At 40.0% G+C, this 13,885-nt stretch overlaps 1 long non-coding RNA gene across 1 annotated transcript; it reads right to left on the reverse strand.

Annotated features, from left to right (window-relative positions):
* Positions 1-5,510: 5,510 nt before the first annotated feature.
* LOC132815276 (uncharacterized) lies at positions 5,511-7,769 on the reverse strand. The gene is made up of 2 exons (XR_009644633.1): positions 7,596-7,769; positions 5,511-6,994 (listed from the first exon to the last, which is right to left on the reverse strand). It is a non-coding gene; the product is annotated as an uncharacterized LOC132815276 (long non-coding RNA).
* Positions 7,770-13,885: the final 6,116 nt, after the last annotated feature.

Genomic DNA, 13,885 nt, shown 5'->3' on the forward strand with positions numbered 1-13,885 from the left:
ATAACACACCACGTCGAGGCATGCCCAAATAACTGTCAATCCTCATGTTAAAAGCCCACTGGCTACTTAATTATCAGTCCAAGAGACACATCACTCCTGTGTTGGCATTTTGACCCCTGACATGAACTGTGATACCAGGTTGGGTATAGTAAGGTCCAATGCCACATGTGAGTCATGAGTTGTCCCTGATGGGAGTCTGAGATGACCTATGGATTACTTATTGTTGTTCGTTATTGTGGGTAACATCTTCAATATCTGACTCAACACGTCAATACTCTTTTTTTTGTTGGAGCAGCATATGGCAAACTGAACTAATTCATTTGAAATACCAACTTGAATTTAACCCATTCTTTTATATGGGAAAAATGTAGTCAGAAGTAATAAAATCCAACAACAACCAAAAAAAGGTTCATTAAAATGTCACTGCAGATTATGGGATGCTGACCACAAATGGCTGCCATTTGATCTGCATTGGTCAGTGCATTTCCAAGTATATTTGCACACATTTGTGTTTGCAATGTGTGAAACAACATTGCTATTATTAACAGCTGTATGTTGTGGGCAACATACTCCTGCAGGGAAGGTCCAACAGATAATCATCTCAAAGCACAAATAGGCATTTTTATTTCTTTCTTCACATCAGAAATTTGAATTAGTTAGTCACTGATTCCTCTTGTCACAGCTGCTTAAAGTTTGGCAGTTATTAGTAAATCCTCTAAGGGTGTTCTCACCCAGAGGGAGCTGTACACCTAAAGCATTCCTCCCATTTGCCCATCATGTTGCATCATATTTGACTAATTGATCCTCTATATTAGGTCTGTATCCAAAAACTGTCAAGCGAACAAGATTAATGATATTCTGACTCTCAATTTTGACAGCTATTTAACTTGACCATTCCTTGGAATTTAGTAAAGGCAAGATAAAAATCAATATACTGTAGCATTATGGCAGAGGATGTTTCAGTTTAATTACAATATTGAGCAGCTGCATATGCTGATAATGTATATGAACTGAGAGATTTATTAAGGACCTCTACAACTATTGGCAGCATTCTGACTTTTTGAACCAATAATTTGATGGTACTTACACATACAGCATTTATTTCCACAAATGTAAGAGTCACTATCACTAAATATATATTATTGGTTTTAATATGAAATTGTCATATATATTAAACACTGCTAGATAATTCACAGCAAGCCGTAACATTACTACCTCTGACAATATTGCTATTGTGCTTCTGTGATTAAAAAAAAACAAGATATTGTAGATACTGGAAATCTAAAACAAAGGCAGTTAGTTCCGGAAGTACTTAACAAGTTAAAAAGTATATGAGCACAGAGCAGATAATACAATTTTGAACTCGAATAAATGCTCTCTGACTAGCTGCAAATCCAGAATGAAAAAAAAACCTAGCAAGGCGAGTGCCCTCTCTTGACCCTTCTTCTCCCTCTGTCCCCTTTCCAACCTCCTCCTCTTTGAACCCTCTCTCCATTTGGTCTCCTTCCGAAACTAATTGAGAAAAATGCCCAATCAACATCGCCTCATAAGAACAGTCCTTTTTGCCTTGAACAATATAAAGGACTTCTCTGGACTGCCTTCAACATCAGTACTGTATATTGTTCTTTAGACAAGGGGACCAAAATTGTTCTAGTATTCTATTTGTGGTCGATCTGGTGTCTTATATAGTTTTAGCAAGGCTCCCCTATTTTTATAATCCATTCCCTTTGAAATAAAGGCACACATCTCATTTGGTTTTCCTATTATCTGTTGAACTTGTATGACTTTATGATTCTTCCAAGGATCCCCAAATCCCTCAGTGCTGTTTTTCACAGTCTTTATCTATTTAAATAATATTTGTAATATATGTCTATTTTTATATTTGCTAGTTTATCCTTAAATTTATTTTCTAGCTATTGTATTTTTTTTGGTAATCATTTGTTGGCTTATAAAATTTTCCCAAACCTCTACTACTAATCTCTGCCATATTGTGATTTTTTAACTTTCAATTTGAGACTACCCACGGTTGGTTTATCCCCTTCCTAGTATCCTTCTTCTACACTGTGATGCATAGACTGAGTTTACAGCAGAGTGAGATCATTCAGCCCAATTTATCTGTGCTGACTTCACTATGACCAGTTACCAACCTTTGGCCCACTGCCTGGCAACTTAAGCAACTATCTAAATAACATATTACAAAAGTTTCTGACAACCATAATTTCAGCAAGTGAATTCCACACACCCTTCATCCTCTGTTTAAAGACTCTTTCTCTAACACCATTTTAGCCTTCTACGTTATCTTAAATCTATGCCCCCAGCTAATAACCCCACTTCTAACAGGAAAAATGATTGCTCTATGCCCCTCACAACCTTATATATCTCAAACAGGTCCTCTCTCAGTGTGTATTGTTCTATATTCAACCTTCATTCAAAGTTTATGCGAAGATTCAACCTTCATTGCTGTAAGAAAACAACCCTAGCCTTTCCAATCCTTCCTCTTAATTCAGACCCTCCAGCCTAGACAGCATCCTCTCTCATGCAATCACATCCTTCCTGAGTTGTGGTGACCAGAACTGCACAGTGTACCAGTTGTGGCCTAATCAGCATTTTATACAGTTCCAGAATAACCTTGATCAATAAAGGCAAGTATCCCTATGCAGCCTTAATCATATTATACCCGCTACCTTCAGGAATTGTACACCAAGGTCCCTCTGATCTCCAGAACTTTACATTTATGGTGTAATCGCTTGTCTTGTTGGTCCTGCCCATGTGCATCACCTCATTTGCTACTCTTCTGCTCAGTCCTCTGAGCTTATAGCTATCCTTGTCACAATTACCACCCTGCATCACCTGCAAAATCTTTGATCACACCGCTGGCAATAAAGTCCAATTAACTAATGTACACCACAAAAAGCAATAGTCTAGCACTGAGCCCTACAGAACCCCACTGGAAAGACTTCAATCACAGAAACATCTGTCTGTTATCACCCTCTGCTTCCTGCTTCTCAGCCAATTTTGGATCCAATATTGATGGAGCCCATGAGCTCTTTCTTTTTGACCAGTCTGCTACATCTGATCAAAGACCTCATCCAATGCATTTCCTGAATGGCCATTCCTGGTTACCTCCTCATAAAATTCAAATTTATCCAGCAAAGCTTTTGCAAATCCATGCTATCCCTGACTAAGCCCTGTCTTTTCATGTATTGATAGAAAAAAATTCTCAGGGACAGAATCTAATAAACTTGCCAAACACTGAGGCTAGACCTATTTTTGAATGTATAATTTCCAGTTTTGATTTCCTTGTAACCATGTCTCTATTAAGATTGTATCCATTAACATATGTTAGTACTATTAATTATCTATTTCATTCAGAATACTACATGCATTTGAGAACTATTCATTTTGCCCTTTTAATACTTTTTCATCACTTAATGTCTTTAAAAATATTTGACATTATGTCCCTTCTTATACCACTGAATCTTAAGCCATAGGGATGCACAGCACTGAAACATCTACGCCAACCACATACCCTAACCTAATTTGGTCTCATTTGCCAGCACTTGGCCCCTATCTCTCTAAACCCTTCCTATTCATATACCCATCTAGATACCTTTTAAATGCCGTAATTGTACCAGCATCCATCACTTCCTCTGGCAGCACACTCCATACACACAGCATCCTGTGTGAAAACGTTGCCCCTTCAGTCCTTTTTAAATCTTTCCCCTCTCACCCTAAACCTATGTTCTCTAGTTCTCCCCCACCCCAGGGAAAATACCTTGTCTATTTATCCTGTCCATGCCCCTCATGATTTTATAAACCTCTATAAGGTCATCCCTCAGTCTCAGACGCTCCAGGGAAAACAGCCTATTCAGCCTCTCCCCATAGCCCAACCCTCCAACACTGGCAACATCCTTTTCCTAACAATAAAGTTTATTTCCATTAGTTTTACTCATACACTAAATCTATTAACAATACCATGGACAGATGCAAAGTTTGGAACTTTCTTCCATAAATATCAACTGATGCTCAGATAACAATTTTAAATCTAGTGTATCTTTATTAATAAAGCTATTAAGGGGTATGGGGTAAAGATGATTAGTCATAATTCTTTGAATGGAAGGTGAGAAACAGGCTTCAAAGGATAGATGACCTACTTGTGTTTTGTTTCCCTCCACTTTTATCTTGACTTTTGATGGGAAAATAAAATTACACCCCAAGCCAACAAAGCCACGATTAGACATTCACCATGGTGGGTATTTTTACAACTGGTTTATCTCTGTTTTTGCTCCATACCACAATGAAAATTAATGCATATATAGTTCAAGAATAGTTCAGTTATTTTTCATTTATGATCCATATTTTCCAATTTTAGTGGGTACTAATTTCAGAACCAATGTAAAACATGGTGGACCATAAAGTATAAAAATAAAGAATACTTATTTGTTTAGTGTTGTTCTGATGTTCATTCCCCTGTCAGAAATAAATGAATATTCAAAGTCTCTACTTTTTAAAGATTGTTTAAAGATGTAGCATTTTCTAACTGCATGTTTTGTTTTATTTTAATGTGCTTAATAAGTACATTCAATTATGAGTAATACATATAAGTAGTTTAAAATAGCAAAAATCTTCAGCACATCTTTCTTATACCATTACAGTGCTGGAGGAACGAAAGAAGGCTGAACTATAAATACATAAATCTAGTTTGGTATTACATAGCACAATAGAATTAGAACCCCTACAGTGTGGAAAAAGGCCCTAAGGCCCAACAAGTTCACACTGACCCATCCAGACTTATTCCCCTACATCTACCCCTGACTCATGCACCTAACTTATACATCCCTGAACACTATGGGCAATTTTAACATGGCCAATTCACCTAACCTGCATATCTTTGGATTGTGGGAGGAAACCAGAGCACCAGAGGAAACCCACGCAGGCATGAGGAGAATGTATAAAGTCCACACAGTCACCCGAATCTGGGATCGAACCCAGGACTGCTGTGAGCAGCAGTGTTAAACACTGCGCCACCGTGCTGCCCTTCAACAGCTACTCAAAAAAAAGGTACATCAAGATAGTCTATTCATGCTGTATGACTAATGTGAGAAATGTCACATGATATATCTGTAACACAAAAAAATCAATTTTTGAATCAGAATTGCCATGAAAAACCTAAGAACATACAAGAACATGTCTAATTAATGTGGGATTTGCTCTGCTGGCATTTAGTTATTCTTAACCAAAAGTACACTGAAGGGACAAATGAACAAACTGACCTTTTTTCATTTATACTTGTAATAGATGTGATAGATTTTTCCTTCTGTTGACAAAGTTGTTCTCAGCATTTTCAGTTTTCATTCTGTTTTAGTTAGGAGCCAATTAATTACACCTGTTTTTTGTGAAATAGACAAACTTTAGCACCTATGTCTCTGCACTTTGTATGTGTAAGTGTTCCTGAGTGCTGATTTTCTTGGGCTGAACAGGAAGCAATTCATTTAAAGAGAAACAATAAGTTTTAAAATATAACAACTTTATTGCTTTATTATTTTAAAGTATAACTTGTAATGAAAATTGTTTTTAACTGGGTTTCACTACATTCCCTTACCTTCAATGAAAAAAATTAATAAATGATATGAGTCTAGAGTGAAATTATAATTCACCAACTGTTCACAATTCACTCCTGTTGAAAGGCTTTTCATTTTGCAAAAGTAATAACAGCATGGTTTCTTTATTATTTCAAATTAAAAAGTAGAAGCAAAAGAGCACTCACAAAAGCAGATTGAAAAATGTTAACTGAAACTAAAGATTTCAATACCACTATTAGGAATCCTTTTAGACAGTTAACTTAAGAATAATAAACTTTATTTTGCAGCACATAAGCACTATTGTTTCAAAGTGAATTCTAAAAATGCCTTGCATCAAAGACAATGAGCAGAATCTTCCCAGCCACTGAATGACATCGTCACTGGCAAGAAACATGGGAGAACTGAGATCAGCAACGAGAAACTTGCTGTAAAGAGCAAAATGTCCTATTTTCCAAACTAGTGTTTGAATAGTGAGATGAGATTTTCGCTCGTGAGAAGCGAGAGATCTATTTACATCATTAGCACCTTCATTTTTACATAATCTCATCTCATCGATTTCCCATTCTCCCACTGGCTATATAGAAACTAGGTAGTGACAGTTCCCAACGTGAAAGTCAGAGCAATTCAGAGTGTGTCTCCAGATTACTGCTTGCTCCTCAAGACTTCCATCAGTCATGAACATCTCGTGCACATTCCAGGGGCAGTGACTGAAAACACCATCCTGTACAGGAGGGCCTCCAAACCCCCATCAGCAAAACAGGGTGCCAATTGCTCTTTGTCTGACATGTCTGGGGAAAATAAAACAATGCAGGCCAGCTGCAAACTGCCAGCACTCAATGAGATGCATCGCTTAAAATGTGGTACCAGTAATCTTAGGAGGTGACAGCAGTATGCAGTACTTCTAACTGTGGAAGTGGGAGAATACCACAAATGGGGCATCATCGGGGGGTGGTACAGATGTAGTAAGGCAAGTTTGGTAAGATTGCATGGAAAAAATGTGCTAGGGCTTCAAAGAGAAATCCTCCATGAAACTCTCCAAAATTAACACTCAGGCAATGTCTCATGGTAGTCACAATGATCTTCGCAATGTTGTTTCATTAACAAGCTAAAAATGGCTAAAATTGAACAAGTCTTCTGAATGTGGTCATTAATTTAACCAATTTTTAATGATCACTGGTCAAACAGCCAGTTGTCAATCAAGGGTATATTTGTCTCAAAACAAGAGGTTCAGCACATTGATACAACGTGTGCCTCAAAATCTACCATGTAATAATGCACAATCCACTCTTATTTCAATGGCGGGGCTCAACATTAGACAATTCACATGATTGAATGTTTACTGCTGTTGAGATCAATAAATTCATTCAGTATTACTCCAGAGAAAATTGCATCTCCATCCAACCACGTTTGACCTAATAAAAAAGGATAATTTGTTGAAAACAGCTCAAAATACAAAATCTCGACTGAAACAAGACAAAGATGTTCTAATGTTTAACTTCAGGATGAACTGACACTTACAGAACAAAATCCAATTGTTTTTAATCAATGCTACACTTATAATACATATACAAAACTCCATCTGGAAAAAGACTTTGCAGAATTATTCCCACAGTTAAAGAAGCAACATTATTTTCCAGACTATAGATTAGATTCCCTACAGTGTGGAAACCGGCCCTACCACCCAAACAGTCCACACCGACCCTCTGAAGAGTAACCCACCCTGACCCATTTCCTTCCAACTAATGCACCTAACACAGTGGGCAATTTAGCATGGCCAATTCACCTGACCCGCACATCTTTGGACTGTGGGAGGAAACCAGAGCATCCGGAATAAACCTACACAGACACGGGGAGAACGTGCAAACTCTTCACAGTCACCCAAGGCTGGAATTGAACCTGGGACTCTGGTGCTGTGAGGTAGCAGTGCTAACCACTGAGCCACCGTGCCACCCTAGAATTCTAATTTCCATAATAAGATGTATTCTATTTCCATCCCATACTTTCTAAGTTTACCTTGTCACATGCCATATGAAATTCGAAGGCAACGTGCTCCTAGAATATCTCGGTTGGAGTTTCAAAGGAAAAATTCAGTGATTTAAGTCATTTCCAAGTTCTTTTTGCAATAATTTAGTCTTTGAAGGTTTCCTAGACTCCAGTTGTAAATCCAGAAGATGCTAAACAAAGTAATAATTACCATTCTTCACTTAGATTGCTGGTTTCAGTAGAGGACACACCCAGAGATAGAAAACCTTGAACAACATTAGTAGAAATCGGTTATTAACTGCAATCGACAGGAATATACAATTTGTATTCCATTTATTTAAAGTCAAGAGTATTTGCAAATGATCAAAATTTTAGACAGGCATAATTTAAGAACTAGTAGAAGCAGTAGGCCATACAGCTCCTGGAGTCTGTCCCACCATTTAGTCAGATTGTGGCAAATCTTCAAGCTCAATTCCACTTTCCTCTTAGTCCTTTAATTCTCTTACAGTCCAAACATCTGTCAATCTCAGCCGTGAACACACTTATAACCTACTGGGGTAAAGAATTCTCAAGATTCACAACTCTCAGACTGGTGAAATTGCTCATCTCAATGCTACATGGCTGATCTCTTATTCTCAGACTATAAAACACAAGTTCTATACTCTTGAAGAGAAAAAAGCCTCTCAGCATGTATCATGTCAAATTCTCTCAGAATCCTGTATGTTTCAATGAGACTAATGTTTGACTCTTCTAAACTCCAAAGTACACAGGCATATTCTGCTCAAAATTGTGTCACTGGATTGTTATCCAATCTGAGGAATCAACCAAGTGAACTTTTGCTGCATCCCTCTCCAAGCCAAATAGACCCTTCCTTGGGTAGCAAGACAAAAACTGTCCACAGTACTTGGTTTTAACAAAATCTTGAATACTGCATCAAGATTTCCTTCCTCTTGCACTACAACTCCAATGTAATAAAGGCCAATGCACCATTTGATTTACTAATGCTTCTTGTACTGAATGTTAATTTCCTGTGCTTTGTAAATAAGGATACCTAAAACCCTCCGAACATTAGTACTTAGTATTCTTTCAATTGTTAGAAAATATTTTGCATTATTTCTACCAAAGTGAACAACTTCAGATTTCTCCATTATTATATTTGCTTGACCATCTTTGCATCTGCTCACTACTTTTGTCTACAGATTTCTTGTGTCATCCTCATAGCCAACTTTCAACCTAGCTTTACATCATCAAAAACCTTAATACAAAACACTTGGTACCATAATCTAATTAATTAATATAGATTTTAAATAGTTGGTGCCCAAGTACTAATCCATCACCCATGAAACTAGGCGAAAGTGAGGAGTGCAGATGCAAGAGATTAGAGTTGAAAGAGTGTTACTGGAGAAACACAGCAGGTCAGGCAGCATCTGAGTAGCAGGAAAGTTGACATTTCGGGCAAAAGCCCTTCACCAGGAATGAGGCTGTGAGCCAAGGGGATGGTGAGGCAAATGGTGGTGGTGGTGTGGAGGGGGGGGGAGGAGGAGGAAAAGCTAGCTGAGAGTGCAATAGGTCAATGAAGGTGGGGGTGAAGGTGATAGGTCAGAGGGGAGGGTGGAGCAGATAGGTGGGAAGGAAGATGGACAGGTAGTTCAGTTTATGAGGGTGGTGCCGAATTGGAAGGTTGGATCTGGGATAAGGTGAAGGGAGGGGAAATGGGGAAACTGGTGAAATCCACATTGATGCCAATGGGGTTAGAGGCTCCCCAGGCGGAAGATGAGGCATTCTTCCTCCAAGTGGTGAATGGTTAGGGAGTGGCGATGGAGGAGTTCCCCCTCCCACTCCGCCAAGGATATGCAGGCCCTGGGCCTCCTCCATTTTCTCATCTTGTATCTGGCACTCCAGCAATTTAGAGAATACGATATGCAATGGGTCAAAATTTATTTCAAAAACTGAAGACTTCTTAATGACCATGTAGTAACCCAAAATGAAACTAAACTTAGTAGAGGACACGACTAACTTGTCAGAATGTTCTGTAAAAAAAACGCTTAGCACTGCTGTTGCTTTCCTCTGTCTAATATCACAGTTCTTGTTTTTTTAAAGTAATCTGCACTAGGGCAGGGCTTCCCAAACTGCAGGTTGTGACCCAGGTATCACCTTTTGGAGCTGTAAACCTCATGGCAGCAATGGCTGCTGTGAAGTTTGAACTAATTTTTGACAACTAGGAGGTTCCTTCAAATGCTTTTTTGTTATTAAGGGACATGACTTAATGGACTATTCGGGAGGCCTTTTCACCAATTCTCTCACATTCTGGTTCAGTGGTTAGCACTGCTGCCTCTCAGGACCAGGGATCCTGATTCAATTCCCACCTTAGGTGACAATCTGTGTGGAGTTTGCACATTCTCCCCGTGTCAGCGTGGGTTTCCTCCAGGTGCTCCGGTTTCCTCCCACAAACCAAAGATGCGCAGGTTAGGTGAAATAGCCATGCTAAATTGCCCACAGTATTAGGTGCATTAGTCAAGGGTAAAGATAGGGTAGGGGAATGGGTCTGGGTGGGTTGGTCTTTGGAGAGTCGGTGTGGATTTGTTGGGCCAAAAGGCCCGTTTCCATACTGTAGGGAATCTAATCTAATCATTCTTCTCTTTCTAACCCCCACCCTCCATACCAACGACTCTCACAATACCAAAATGTTTACTCTGGGGGTCTCACAAATCTGAGAAATTGAAATTAGGTCACACCAGCAAAAAGTCCAGGAAGCACTGTATTAGAAAGCGCTTGACAGGTAAACTGATTGTTTAAAAGAGAGACAGTGGTGATCTATAAACTTTGCTGCAAAGATGCAGCTGTTTTCTAGTGCTACCAAATACAACTAACTTCCATGATGGCCTCTTACTAATTATTTTGCTTTATCTCCAAAAATACAACACGTAAGAAAATGTCCATGGAGAGCTCATTTTGAAGCATTAAGATGAGGTTTCTCAAAAATTACGTACAAGCAGAATCTCTCAAAACAAAGCTTCAAGCCTAACAAATCGCAGTCTCTGAAAAAAGTCAAAATATGAAGAAAACATATTTTACAGAAAAATGCAGTTTTGAATGATTTTAAGTATAGCACTTGCCCAGTTAGAAACCTTTTTTTCCTCCTTCATTCAGCACTGACAAAAATGTTGGATAGAGGAACTCATGATTTGGGTTTACATGAAGGGACTTAGGGTGATGACTTTATCCTGTCTAAATTAGTCAACTTGCATTGTTATATTCATTAAAGATTAGACATATCATACACTGGTTGCCACTTGTAGCCAGGAATTTCACATGGAACAAAATAACTAGGCCAAAAATTGTAATTCCTAAAGGATTGATGCCACCATGACTCTTCTAATTAGGATTATCAGGATTTAGCTCTTTTTAATTATACAGACTAGGAAGCCCCAGGTTTGATTTCCACTATTTGCTGCATCTCTCGAAGTGGTAGATTAATAATTGAGCAAAATTTTAGAGAAGAATTTAAATGGTCATGTCTCCCATTCTTGACAGCTATGAAGTCATGAAATGCAAATGTATTTGTATAGAAACCAAATGTTTGGCTGACGTGTAACAAATGACATGCCAGCACTCATCATCAAACTCACAGATGAACTCCTGAACACTGGAGACTATGTTTCTGTGGACACCAAAGTTTATGTTGAGGAGATGGAGGGAAAAGAACTGGAATCTTAAAAGACATACTATCAAGTTAATACCTTAGTTTTTTCCCAACATTAGAGAACAAATATTAACACAATCATTTATAATTTTCTGAAAGAGAATGCAGATGAAAAACAAACAGGGAACACAGGGAGTTTATGATTGGTGGCTAGAAATCACCAGGTGTAAGTACACAGACAGATTTCTTAATTCTTTTCCCACTGTTTTGTGTATCATCTAGATTTACGGTCATATTGAATTTGGCTCACGTCGGATTACTTGCAATTCAAACCTTCTCAATAAAAGGAAGTTAAATATTTTCTTCAAGCATTAGTTTGGGAAGGGTCTGTTTCTGTGCTGTATGACCATGAGAAATAATCCTCAATTCAACAATTTTGCAACTTTTTTGGAATTTTACAGCGACAGGCTGAGATCACAAAATAATTTCATTCACATTTGTTCATCTGTAAGGTACCAACATTTATCTAAACTCAGCTTTTAAGAGAAATTACACTCACCATATGGTGGTAAACTTCATAATCAGGCTCAAATAGCTGTGATCAATAACAGGAAAAAAGTGATGTTTGCATACTAAACATTTTTTAAAAACAATTTTTTTTAGTCCGTGCCTACCATCTTAAATCAAGCTATTTTCTTCATAAAAATCTTCATTAGATCTATATTTTGAAAACATGCTCAGAGATAAGACTATTCCAGAGCCTTCTCCGGTAAACCTTGAAGTTGGGCGGCACAGTGGTTAGCACTGCTGCCTCACAGCGCCAGAGACCCAGGTTCAATTTCTGCCTCAGGCAACTGTCTGTGTGGAGTTTGCACATTCTCCCCGTGTCTGCGTGGGTTTCCTCTGGCTGCTCCGGTTTCCTCCCACAGTCCAAAAATGTGCAGGTTAGGTGAATTGGCCATGCTAAATGCCTGTAGTGTTAGGTGTAGGGGAATGGGTCTGGGTGGGTTGCTCTGCGGAGGGCCGGTGTGGGCTTGTTGGGCCAAAGGGGCTGATTCTACACTGCAAGTAATCTAATCTACACTAATGATTTTGAATAGGTTTATGGGCACTTCAAACTTGCTTTACTAATTTCAGATGCTCTATATACTACTGTTCAAATTGTCAATTCTGATTTGAATATTTGATCATTATAAAGGAATTAAGACATGGGGAAACTTAAAGGCCTGAATGTTTGCCAAAGCTTACGAAAAAATGACAGACATGGCAGAGGGTGGTGGTGCAGGGTTGCTTTTGTGGACTGGAGGCCTGTGACCAGTGGTGTGCTGCAGGATTGGTGCTGTCAAGAGTGTGGTGCTGAAAAAGCACAGCAGGTCAGGCAGCCATCTGAGGGGCAGGAAAATTGACGTTTCAGGCAAACGTCCTTCACCAGGAATGAGGCAGGGAGCCTCGGGGATGGAGAGATAAATGGGAGGGAGTGGGGATGGCCTGGGCAGGGGACTGAGAGTGCAATAAGTGGATGGAGATGGGAGTAATGATGATAGGTCAGAGGGGAGGGTGGGTGGGAAAGATGATGGACAGGTAGGGCAAGTCATGATGGCAGTGGTGTGTGTGTGTGTGTGTGTGTGTGTGTGTGTGTGTGTGTGTGTGTGTGTATATGAAGAAACCGGTGGAATGCACATTGATACCATGGGGGTAGAGGGACCCTAGGCAGAAGGTGAGGCGTTCTTCCTCTAGGCGCCAGGTGATAAGGGAATGGCAATGGAGGAGACCCAGGATCTGAACGTCCTTGCCAGAGAAGGAGAGGGAGTTGAAGTGTTCCGCCACAGGGTAGTGGGGTTGGTTGGTGCGCATAGCCCAGAGATGTTCTCTGAAGCACTCCGCGAGTAGGTGTCCTGTCTCCCCACTGTAGAGGAGACCGCAGTGGAAGTGATGGATACAGTAAAATGATGGTCGTCAGGAGATGTCTGGGGGATGGTGGAAACTCGGCCACAATTTCTCCTCCCAGGTGGTTGAAGATGCCGTGCAGCACATCTTATCCACTTTCTGCATCTCGCCCTTCGAACCCCACCCCAACTGCAAGAAGGACAGAATCCTTCCGGCCCTCACCTTCCACCCCACCAACCTCCGCATAAGTCGCATCATCCACCGACAGACCCACCACGAGATATATATATTTCTCTCCCAACCCCTATCTGCTTTCTGCAAAGACCATTCTCTCCACATCTGTCTCATTGGTCTACGCCTCCCAACTACCCACCGTAGGAATTGCTAAACCTGTGCCCATACCTCCATCCAAGGCTCTAAAAGGAGCCTTTCACATCCATCAAATGTTCACCTGCAGCCACACGTCATCGACTGTATCGGTTTCTCCTGATGTGGTCTCCTCTACATTGGGGAGAGAGGACGCCCACTCACAGAACACTTCAGTGAATATCTCCAGGACTACTGCACCAACCAAACTCACTGCCCATGGCCGAACACTTCAATCCCCCCTCCCACTCTACTGGGCGTCCTTCAACGCCACTCCCTCACCACCTGACACCTGGAGGAAGAACACCTCATCTTCAGCCTCGGGACCCTCCAACTACATGGCATCAATGTGGATTTCACCTGTTTCTCCATTTCACCTACCCCCACCTTATCCCTGGCCCAAGCTTCCAATTGGGCACCACTG

This window comes from Hemiscyllium ocellatum, chromosome 4, assembly GCF_020745735.1.
Source record: "Hemiscyllium ocellatum isolate sHemOce1 chromosome 4, sHemOce1.pat.X.cur, whole genome shotgun sequence".
NCBI classification, from domain to species: Eukaryota; Metazoa; Chordata; class Chondrichthyes; order Orectolobiformes; family Hemiscylliidae; genus Hemiscyllium; species Hemiscyllium ocellatum.